Genomic DNA, 10918 nt, shown 5'->3' with positions numbered 1-10918 from the left:
AGGGGAAGAAGGTGAAGAAAAATGCCTCACCTCAGAACTTATGTTACAGTGACTGCTATTGCCATCCATGCTAATACCCATGCTGAAACATATTAGCATATGTTCAAGGCAATCTGGTAATGGATTACATCGGAGTAGTTACCAAACCCCTATTCTCTGTTGGAGATAGAATGTTAACCAAAAGACGGTAAGTAACACTGGCTGGAGTGGGGCTTTAATTATCACTGTATGCTGACGATGCATGTGTATATTCTGAGGTGCTGAATGGACTTACAGCAAAAGTATTTCCAAACATGTTACTTTAGGTTGATTGGTAGAGCAAGTCAGTAAGAGCAGTTTATATACTTGCTTTTTAACAATGCGTTCATTGAGATAAGTGGCTGTGATGGAAGCATCTTTGTTCATATATTTTCCTACATGCGTGGAGTCTGCCTGGAGGATTATAAAGTGTGTCTGCTAGGTGGCAGATCAGAGTCAAATCATCCCTGGCTGACATCAGAATATCCTCCTTGAGAACTTCCAATTTTTGAAACTAAAAATTTGCGACATTCGAGGGCGCTACTCAATGCTTAATGTTCTATTAGTTTGCTTTCAAAATCTTCCAGCATTGTTGTCATCGTTTGTTCAAAGTCTGTTGTCCTGCACACAGTGCTTATGTTTCTAATTGCATCTCACAGACGACTTGTTATTTTCGGATGGTGTGAAAAACCAGTACTTACAAGGATCACTGGATACACTGTGTGGACATCATGCACACACATAATTGTTAAAAGCAAGTATATAAGCGCTCTGATCCTCACAGAGTCTCTGGTTGTATTCCTAACGTAGGCGCCAAGGACAGAAAATGTCCATATAAGCTCTCTCCAGACATATGTGTGTCTCCTCTGCAGGGAAACTGTTGTGTAATTTTAACTCTGGTAGGTTGAAATGGAAAAGTCAAAAATCAGGATTACAAATGAAAAATGAATCTTGGAACTAACTTGGTGATAATAGTTGTATTATCCTGGCAGTGTTGTGTCCTACCTGAACTTGTAGATGTTGGTACAGTGGTGACAGTCACTGCAATGTTAATGGTGCTGAAAACAACGACTCTATGTCAACAATGATAACGTCATGTCGAACATGATAATGTACAGATAATGCATATGTCAACCACCCAATCGTGGGTCGAGGGAGAGGCTTCGCTTTCTCTGATTGGGTAATGGGTCAGTCCTTTGTCGTTGAGGTAAAATAACAGTTAAAAGTGGTGCGCTGGTTATATATCGACTTGAACAAAAACATGTTAAAAAGTAAACAGTGAGTTTAAAAACTCAAATCATCTTTTATTAATTGATGCAAGTATTTATGTTTATTTATTTTTGTATTTGTTTTATATCTATTTATCTATTGTTTACTCACTCGGTGGCCATGTCTTTGGTATGACTCTTATATTAAGATGTAAAAATTGAAAATAGATTTTTTTTTACTCATTCTATATATCTGTATATACCAGAGTGGCGCTATACTAGGACGTGTATGTATGAGTATGTGTGCTTTGGTTTGTATGTATGTATCGTATGTACAGTATGTATGTAAGGATGTGCTCTAAGTTCTTTTGATAATGCTGCTTAAACATCCTCTGAGTGAACGAGCAGAAAAATATACCAGTGGTGAAAATATCTATGACGCTGTTAAAAAAAAAAGAAAAAAAAAAAGAGCTCAACAAGCTGTGCTGATAACTGTAGATGGGAACAATACTGTAGTAAACATGGCTGAACAGCCGTCCAAATAAACTGCTGTGTCTGTTTTCTGTTACGCCGTTAGAGGCAGAAAGTAATTATCAAGAATGGTGTTTGTCAAAGTCAAGGAAGGATCCTTAAACAGCTGCATTTCAAGCAGGCTACGTCATCAAATCTTGCAGAAGGACTGTTCCAATGTCAAGGATCCTTCGAATGCTGCTGAGGACTGAGTTCTTCCTTCAAAGAATTTTCAAGGATGCATATGTATCCTCAACGGACATGAAGTACCCGCAATTCTTTGTGCACAATTTGCCTGAATTGAAGGCAGGGCCTCTTCGTGATGCAAACCTGTTCCAAAGTGTGCTCACCGAATGCTAGGAAGGAGTCTTGCCTAGTTTCTGTAGGACCAAACTTGGTCTTTAGGTTTTAGGTTTACTTCCTCAGGTTTAGGCAACAAGAAACATGGCTACATCATCATGGTTTGGCTTAAAGTAAGTGTTTGTTACTAACATAATGTAACCTCACCTGGCATACGTCATTTGCATAGTATGCTAAAAATGCTAGCGTATTACATTGTTATTAAAATACCTCCTCTGACTTTTGGTTTCAAAAGGGACAAAACAGGCATCTCCTAAGTGAAAGTCCAAAGTTTGTTTGACCCAGCAGCCCTATGCGGACCTTGTTGCTTTTATATTATGACAGATACTCTGAGTGTCAAAAAATGCTGCTGCCCAGTGCATCTCATACCAACAGTAACTGGTGCTTCTGTGTGTCGGTATATGACATTGACGGCCACTGACTTAGAGTCAGTATTTGACAAGTTGGGACTGAGACCGGGTTGTGACGATATACTCACAAATTGTCACCTATTAGCCAATAGTCATAGGAGTATATAGAACAGTATACTCGCCTCCTCCTCTGTAATCTTCCAGTATACCCACCTCATCGAAAAATTAGAGTGCCGAAAGTCCAAATGGCTCCAGCAACACTATGAAAAACAACTTTATTGACCGACACGTTTTGGCTTATGGCCTTCATCAGGGTCATCCTAGCCACAAGCCGAAACACGTCGGTCAATAAAGTTGTTTGTCATACCACAAGTGTTGCTGGAGCTCTTTTGACATTTTCCAGTGTTTCCTCACTCTCCATGCACCTTGTGAATCAGTGAAGTTGTGCCAGAAACCACTTTCTACTTCAAGAAAATCCGAATGGGGCGGCTGAGAGGAAAGGTGGATGGGTCCAACAACCATCGACTTTCACTCATGAGGCAGGTGTGTGCTTCCCATGTGACTGTAATGTCAAACACTGTTCTTTTTTCCTAAACCAAACCACATGCTTTTGTTGCCTAAACCCAACTGTATGCATGCGATAATGGCAACAACGTTGTTGCAAAAGCGTAGCGCCCACCCTCCTGTTCCCTCCCTAGGTTAAGACTGTTAGCTCCATCGGCATTGTTGCCATTATTAGCACTGGCTGGCTCATCCACCTCCAAATTGAAAGCTGCATGCAGAAAATTCTAGCCTGGTCTCAGTCCGAAGTCGTCAAACAACAGCGCTTGGGCAGTGACCTCTGGCATTAGACGCAGACAAAAATAGCCATCCTTTCATGTGGGCATGGTAAGTGGCCTGTCACCGTTATTGTTTATTGGTGCCCGGTGGCGTCAGGGGGACACACAGCGGAACAACAACAAAAGTTAAGGGGGTGAGAAATCCAGGTGGGCAGGAGGGGCGGGAGACTGGTCCAACAACCACAGACTTTCAACCAGGAGCCCAGTGTTTGCTTCCTGTTTGAATGTAAAGCCAAACTCTAGTATTTTTTTCCTAAACCTAACCACGTGCGTTTGTTGTTGAAGGAAAAAAATGTCAATTTGCGGTGTAGTGCGTTTATTTTGGAAGAGAGTGTATGCAAACTGAACGTTTCCTGTGAGAACAGAAGTGTACTCTGAATGTGCACAATGTGTGCTGAAGTTGACACGGTGTCCCAGGACGTCAACAACCAACACACCCAAGGTACCTCACCTGTCATATCTTGACGTGTAAAGTCCATAACCAAACGACAATACATGACAAGGAGTGCGAATGTGTTGTTGGACCGCACTGAGGAGTTTCCTGGTGTGAAAGTGGAGTGAGGTGGAGCTGAAACCGAAGCTGGAGTTGCACCAACCCTCTCCCCTGAATCTTCCCGCCCTGTTTCTCTTGTCTCTTCTCAGCTCTCCTCCGTCTTCCCTCTCGAGGCGACAACACAAAATCTCTCCCTCAAACCAACATCCTTTGATCTCTCCATCTCTCTCTCGCATCAGCATCCCTCCATCCTGAGGATTTGTTGTTTATTTGGTCGGCGTCTCTGGAGATCCAGCGACCAAACAACAATCCATCCTCCTCCTCTCTTTCTCGTCTCTTTGCTTTTTCTTTGCTTTTCTTTTTGTTTTGGGGTTTTCAGTCTGATTCTTCTTCCTCTTTCTTCATTTACTTAACAGCAGACAGAAGGAGGACAGGGCTGAGTATTCCTCCTCTTTTATGTCCTTTTGTTCTTCATTTTTGCCCTTTCTCTCCCCTCGTTTTACTGTTTTGTCCCTCCTTGCCTTTTTTATTCCTCTGCTCTTTATTTCTTTCCTCATATTTTCCAACTTTGGCCTCTTTTCCCTCTCACTTCCTCTTCCTCCTCAAAGTATTCATCCTTTCTGCATGTCCTCAGCCCCTCTTTCACCTTCCTTTTTGTCTCACATCCTTTCCTTTTCTCCTTCTGTCTCACCCTATTTCTTTTGTCCTCCTGTTCTTTCACTCTTTGATTCCTAGCAATCCTTCCTTCTTTTCATTACTGTCCACTATTGATTTATTTGTTCTTTCTGTCTTTCTTTGTCCTCTTTCGGTTCTTCCAGCCCCTCTTTTCCTTTCCTTTCTCCCATACTTCCTTTCTTTGATGTATTGCATTCCCATCCTTTCATCCATTCTTCCATTTCTTCTTCTTTTTCTCCTGTTCCAGGCTTCATCCCTCTTACTTCATTTTCTTTCTTTCCTTCCTTCCATCCTCTCTTGTCCACCTCTTCGTCTCTCTCCTTTGTTCCTTTATCTCCCCTTCCACTCTGCTCTACTTTCAACTTTTCTTCCTCATCTTATAGCTGCGTCTTTCTTCTTCTCCTAACACTGCTTTTTGGCCATTCCTCTCTCTTCATCATTTCCCTCCCCTCCCTCCTCTTCCTCTTCCACCTGTCTTCTCCTTCATGCTTATTTTCCTCCTCGTTTTTCCCTCTCCTCTTGCGTCAGACCTCGTGCGATTTTGAAGCGTGGGGTCTTTTAAGGATGCTTCTTCTTTGATATCGCTGATGCACACACACACACACACACACACACACACACACACACACACACACAGATGTACATGCATAAATTCAAACATAATACACCCAATACACACACACACACACACACACACACTTTTCAAAGATATAGAGTTGATGCAGCACCAAAACATATCAAGGTCTGACGTACTTTGAAGTTCACACAAGCATGATTGATGTGTGTGCGTACATGTGTGTGTGTGTGTGTGTGTGTGTGTGCGTGTGTGTGTCAAAGAGAGAGAAAACATCAAGAGCAGGTGAGTACATGTGTACTAATGTATATGTGCCTTTACTTTGTATATCTGTGAAATGTGTGTATGTAGGCTAATGTGTGTGTGTGCGCGTGTGTGTGTGTGTGTGATTTGTATGTGTGTACATGTTGTACACGTTCAAGTAGTATTAACTCTGTCTGTGTGCATGTGACCGGTGTATTTATCAGTATACTATAAATAAATAAATATAATACATATTCACTCTCATTTTAGCTTGTTTTAACCGTTGAATAATTTACATAAACAAATAGGTTCATGTTGGAGAACTTTTCACGTTAGTGCAAACTCCCTAATTCTCCAAATTAAGACTTCATTTCCCATCAGCCCCGTCGCTCCTCACCTTGGTTTTCTATCCTATCTTTCCTATTCCCGTTACTTTGAGAAAAGATGACAAGAACATTGTTGCTGCAGGTACTGGTACTAAAACTCCTACGATGACCGACAGCACAACATTGTGACGCCCCAGGAAATACACCCTACCAAAATAAGAGTCCTGTTTGGCCACTGACATCAGCTGTAGCTCTACACTGGCAAATCAACCAACACTGGATTTTACTCAAGAGCAGCTGCAGCTACAAAGAAGTGATGAAGCTTGTAGCTGGATGTGTGGTGGATGAAATGTTGCTCCACAAGTGGCTCTCTGTCTGTCAGGCAGAGGCGTGGGAGAATCCCAGTTCCAGGCAACAGAAGACCTCCAGGTAAAAAAATAAAAAATCGTTTGCACGCTATCTAGCCTTAGCTACGCATACCAGCGATTACGAGTCACCAGTTTTATGGGGTGTAACGAAAAAATAATATAACGAGTAGTGTAACAAATTACTGTTGGCAGGGAACAATAAGTAAAGTAATATCATTACTTTTGAAAGGACTAACGAGTAATATGTAATGTATTACATTTTTAGAGTAACGAGCCCAACACTTCTTTTCTTCCACCTTCAAATAGAAACACAGAGAGTTTCGGCTCCGTGTGTTCTGGAAGAATCTGCTTGGCTATCTGCTGAACTACATCCCAACATTCCCTCAGAGGTTAGCGCTGTCTTGGCGGCTTGCTGTTGGTTAGTGGTGCAAGGTGCCAGTAAATCCACTAATTGCATTAATTACATAGGACTTAACTTTTTAGATGGCTGCTGCCTGAACATTGTCTAGATCTCCTTCTTTCTATGATGCAGAATGAACACGGGACTGAGTGTAGAGGAGCAACCGATACAACCCAATCTCACTCCAAAGTTGGTAAAATCTGGCGCTAGGGCAGGGACTTCTGACGTCAGACACCGACGAAAAAAGCTGTCCTTTCACATTGGCATGATAGGCGACTGGCAGTGTCTGAGGGAAACGCGGTGGAACAACAGTGAACATTAAGGTGGCAGAAGCCCAGGTAAGCAGTGGCGGCTGCTGGTCTTTCAAGGAGGGGAAGCTCATTTTCAGCCTACATCATAAAATGTGTCCGTTTATTTATACGTAAATTCTACCCTCTGGGGCTGCTGCGCGAGGCTAGTGTGACCGCCTGTGAGTGCTTTGGGACGGTGGAGGGGCTCACAGCAGCACTCGCTGCTCGTTGGGGACAGTAACTGTAGAGCGACAGAAGTCAGAGTCTCCAAACACGAGTACAGTCTCCATTAACACCAGAAAAAGATGCTAGATTTGTCGCTAGTCGTTTTTAACAAAGAAAAAGTCACTATGAGGATTGGAAAAGTCTCCAGATCAACTTGGAACAACAGAATGAAACTTGAAAAATGCTCCAGTGGTTTATATTTCAAGATCGCTGATTCGCTCATTTCGCTGTCAATGAAAAAGGGATTCAGCCTCAGACAGATCATCCTATCATCATGCAGAAGCGTTCGATGGGCGGGACAAAACCGAGCATTCATCCAATGACTGTCTAGTTTCGCTGCAGTGGAACAACCCACTCTATGCTTCCCCATTGGAGTCTTTGGACGCTGAGCTTCCACTGTTTAATGCACTGTGACGCTACGGGAATGAATGAGAAGAAAGTCGCGTCAGTGACCTGTGATAAGTAGCTGATTCTGAACAAAAGTTGAACGCGTTCTAGCGCATATTTAGTCAATGAAATGTAAACACAACAGTACATATTTGACAAGCTGAGCTTCCCTTGCAGTCTCAGAGCAATCGCCACTGCCAGTAAGGTGGGTGCGGGAGGTGGTGGATGGGTCCAACAACCACTGACTTCCCCCAGAAGGCTGGTGTTTGCTTCCTGTTAGATTGTAAACCCAACCATGTGTGTGTTGGCAAAACATAACCACGTACATTTGTTATTGAAGGAAAAAAGGTCAATTCATGGTGTTGTACTGACGTGGTGCCTTTATTTTGAAAGAGACTGTATGCAAACTGTAAATTTCCTGTGAAAACAAAAGTGTATTTTGAAAACAGACAAAACTTGTAACAGGCTGAACTTGACACGGCGTCCCAGAACGTCAACAACCAACACACCCAGGGTGCCATGCACGTTGTGTCTGGATGTGGAAAGCCTATGACCAAATGTCAATACGTGCTGAGGTCGGAGCGAGAATGTGTTGACCAATAACTCAGCAGTTATTTAAATACTATATTACTTAATTGAGAAATTAGACTCACAAGTCAGTCTTTAGACGCTTTGCTTAACTAAAGACTGATGACTTTCTCCCTGATTGTGTGTTTAGATGGGCGGATACAATTTCAGAGTTTAAAAAAACTCCCTACGTTGCAGAACCAATAGTAAATCCGCAGGGCGTTCCTTCTGTGGCTCGCTTAACTCTTGTGCTCGTAAACATAGCCTGACTAGAAACACGTGTAGCGGTACAAAATGGCTCAAGTCGCTGTAAGTCCTTCATTTCCACAATCTTGTGGACTGAGCACACATTTGATAAAACAGAGTTAAATCTTCATTCAAATCTCCATTTTCAAGCTCTCTGTGTGTTTGTTTCCTTGCGGACAAGAAAAGGAGGAGCGCACATTTCCAGGAGGGCGTGTCCTTTTCAAAAATGCAAGAGGCGTGGCTTTGTTGCCGGCCGTTTTCTCCGGTGTGTTAAACACTCTTTAGAAAGGAGTGTCCCCAGACTATCAGAAAGCGGAGATCTCTGATTGTCTGGTGGCGAGACTATTGAGAAATAAACTCGACTTGTTGAAAACAAACAACAGTAGTAGTCTGTACATTCTGATGTTCTCCAGTTAGGAGTGCACCACAAAATTTGACAATGTGTTTCCCAGCAACACTGGCTCTCAGCATTGACTGTGAAAAAAATGGACAAAGCTACCATGAGGTCAGCTATTGGTTTGTGGACTCCTGTTTTGAAACCCAAGGTTCAGCATTTCGGCCATCACCATCTTGTTTTTTAGAGCCAGAAGTCACCTTACTTGGGTGAGAGGGTGGAGCTGTGGAGGAGCGAGGGGTGGATCTGTGATCTGCCCTTAATTGTGCGTAACTTTAATCTTTAAAAAAATATCCCCCATGCAATTGTCATGAATGTTGAAATTAGCTGTAGAGGCCAAAACCATTTTTTGTACCAGGCTGTAAACATGTTTATTTCTGCTGTTAAATTGGACATCGTAATATGGGGATCTATGGAGATTGACTGGCTTCTGGAGCCAGCCTCAAGTGGCCATTAGAGGAACTGCAGTTTTTGGCACTTCCAATTTGGCTTCATTTCTCAATCATGGAGGTTGACGTTTGGCTCTCAGATGTCAGTCAACTGTTGCCATGGGAAACACCCTCCAAGGCTCTTGGCTGTAGCTAAAAACAAAAACACACTGCTGCCACAGCGTCGCTCACATCAAGTGCTGCCACCAGCACCAATAAGAATTGTTGCACTCCGGCGCATCAGCATTAGTGATTGCTATTTTTACTGAAGTAAAAGATCCGAGGACGTCTTCCACCTCTGCTTTGGCTTAAAATAACATGTTGACATCAACTAATTAAATTTAACTTATCACCTGAAGAGTCAGTCCCCAGAGCTGCGGTTCTTAGTTTTACCCTCTTTACAATAAGAATCAGAATCAGAAATACTTAACTGATCCTCAAGGGGAAATTGTGCTTCTTTGCACTGTATAAACTGGTATAAACAGTGACAGGATTGTGGGTCATGTAGCTATATTTCTATTTTTCTCTCTGTTATACGACCTCACCCAGTCTCTCCTCATCCATCCTTTGACATACACGAGAGAAAGCAGCAGCAAGAGGTGAGCAGAGAAGAAGAGCTGCCATGATGCACAAGGGAGTGGGAGACAAATTCATTTCTTCATGGTAGTGAGGCTGGATATAGGACAGTGGCGTGAAGTGTTGTGGGGCAGTGCGACCATTAACATGAGAGCGCACGTAGCCGCCGCCAGTGTAGGGACTGTACGTAGAAACTGTTTTGATGTGTGTTTTGGCCTTTAGACACCCTTTAAACAATCATGTCTAAACTGGTCTCATCCCATCTTAAAGAAATTAACAACATGCACAACAGCTGCAGAAAGTGAAACTGCATTTCAGTTCAGTGTTAATAACCTAAAGTTGTTTTCAGTCTTGGGATCCAGAGATTAAGTTACATGTTTTTCTTGGGGATAAAATCAAAAACGATATGTTTTAGTGGTCATCTGTCATGTAGGGTCTGTGGAAAATCTGAGTGCGGTGCAGAACTTTTGATTCGTCCTCTGTTCATTTCGACACAGTTAAGCCTCCGGCCAAGTTTCTCAGGGCTTAGAGAGACAGACAGACAGACCGAGGGAGACAGACAGAGCGGGAGCAGGACAAGAAAAAAAAAACCACTCAAAAGATAAATGCCCTGTCTTTGTCTTCCGTTGCCTAGGTAACTGGACGATCGTTAAGCCGTTAGCCCTTCGGTCACCATGACAATAGGTGTGTGTGTGTGTGTGTGTGTATGCGTGTGTGTGTGGTTTGTATGTGTGTACATGTTCATGTTCAAGTAGTATTTACTCTGTCTGTGTGCATGTGACCGTAAGACGCTTACTGTGTGTCTGTCTGTCTGTGTGTGTGTGTGTGTGTGTGTGTGTGTGTGTGTGTGTGTGTGTGTAAAAGGTCACAGGTTTGATGTCGTCTCTTCTGCCTCCACCAGTGTCCTGCTGAGATGAAATATGTCTTTCCTTCCTCTCCTCCTCATCCTCCTCCAGTTAGTCTTTGTCACGGCGCTGCCTCCCTGTGGTCAAACCTTCTTACTGCAACTGAAGACTTCCTACATACCCTAAATATTTACTCCTAAATGTTGAGCTCTACAGACTAAATCATCTTTGAATCACAGAGGGTGACAGCTACTGAGGCATGACATTTGCAGCTCAGAGAGTTGTGCAGCAGCAGTTTTGCACTTTGTGTAATTAAATTCTATATCTGCCCTAAAGGCTGGCAAGATAATAAATTCAGGAAAATTATTGTCTGTCTTAATCTCTAGATTCTCCTCTCAATTTGAACCTGAAGTTTCTTCTATTTAATCAGTGCTTAGTCTTACTCACTGACTGTAGACTGTGGCTATAAGCCTGTCTTTGGGCCGCTGGTTTCGGCCACCATTATCCCTCCCTCCTTCTATCTGACGTTACTGTTTTCCAAATCCCAGTCCCTACCTACAACAATCTAAGAGCTAACAACCTACAAACTGAAAATG

The sequence above is a fragment of the Epinephelus fuscoguttatus genome, linkage group LG7 (assembly GCF_011397635.1).
Source record: "Epinephelus fuscoguttatus linkage group LG7, E.fuscoguttatus.final_Chr_v1".
NCBI classification, from domain to species: Eukaryota; Metazoa; Chordata; class Actinopteri; order Perciformes; family Serranidae; genus Epinephelus; species Epinephelus fuscoguttatus.
Note: the sequence above shows the minus strand (reverse complement) of the source record.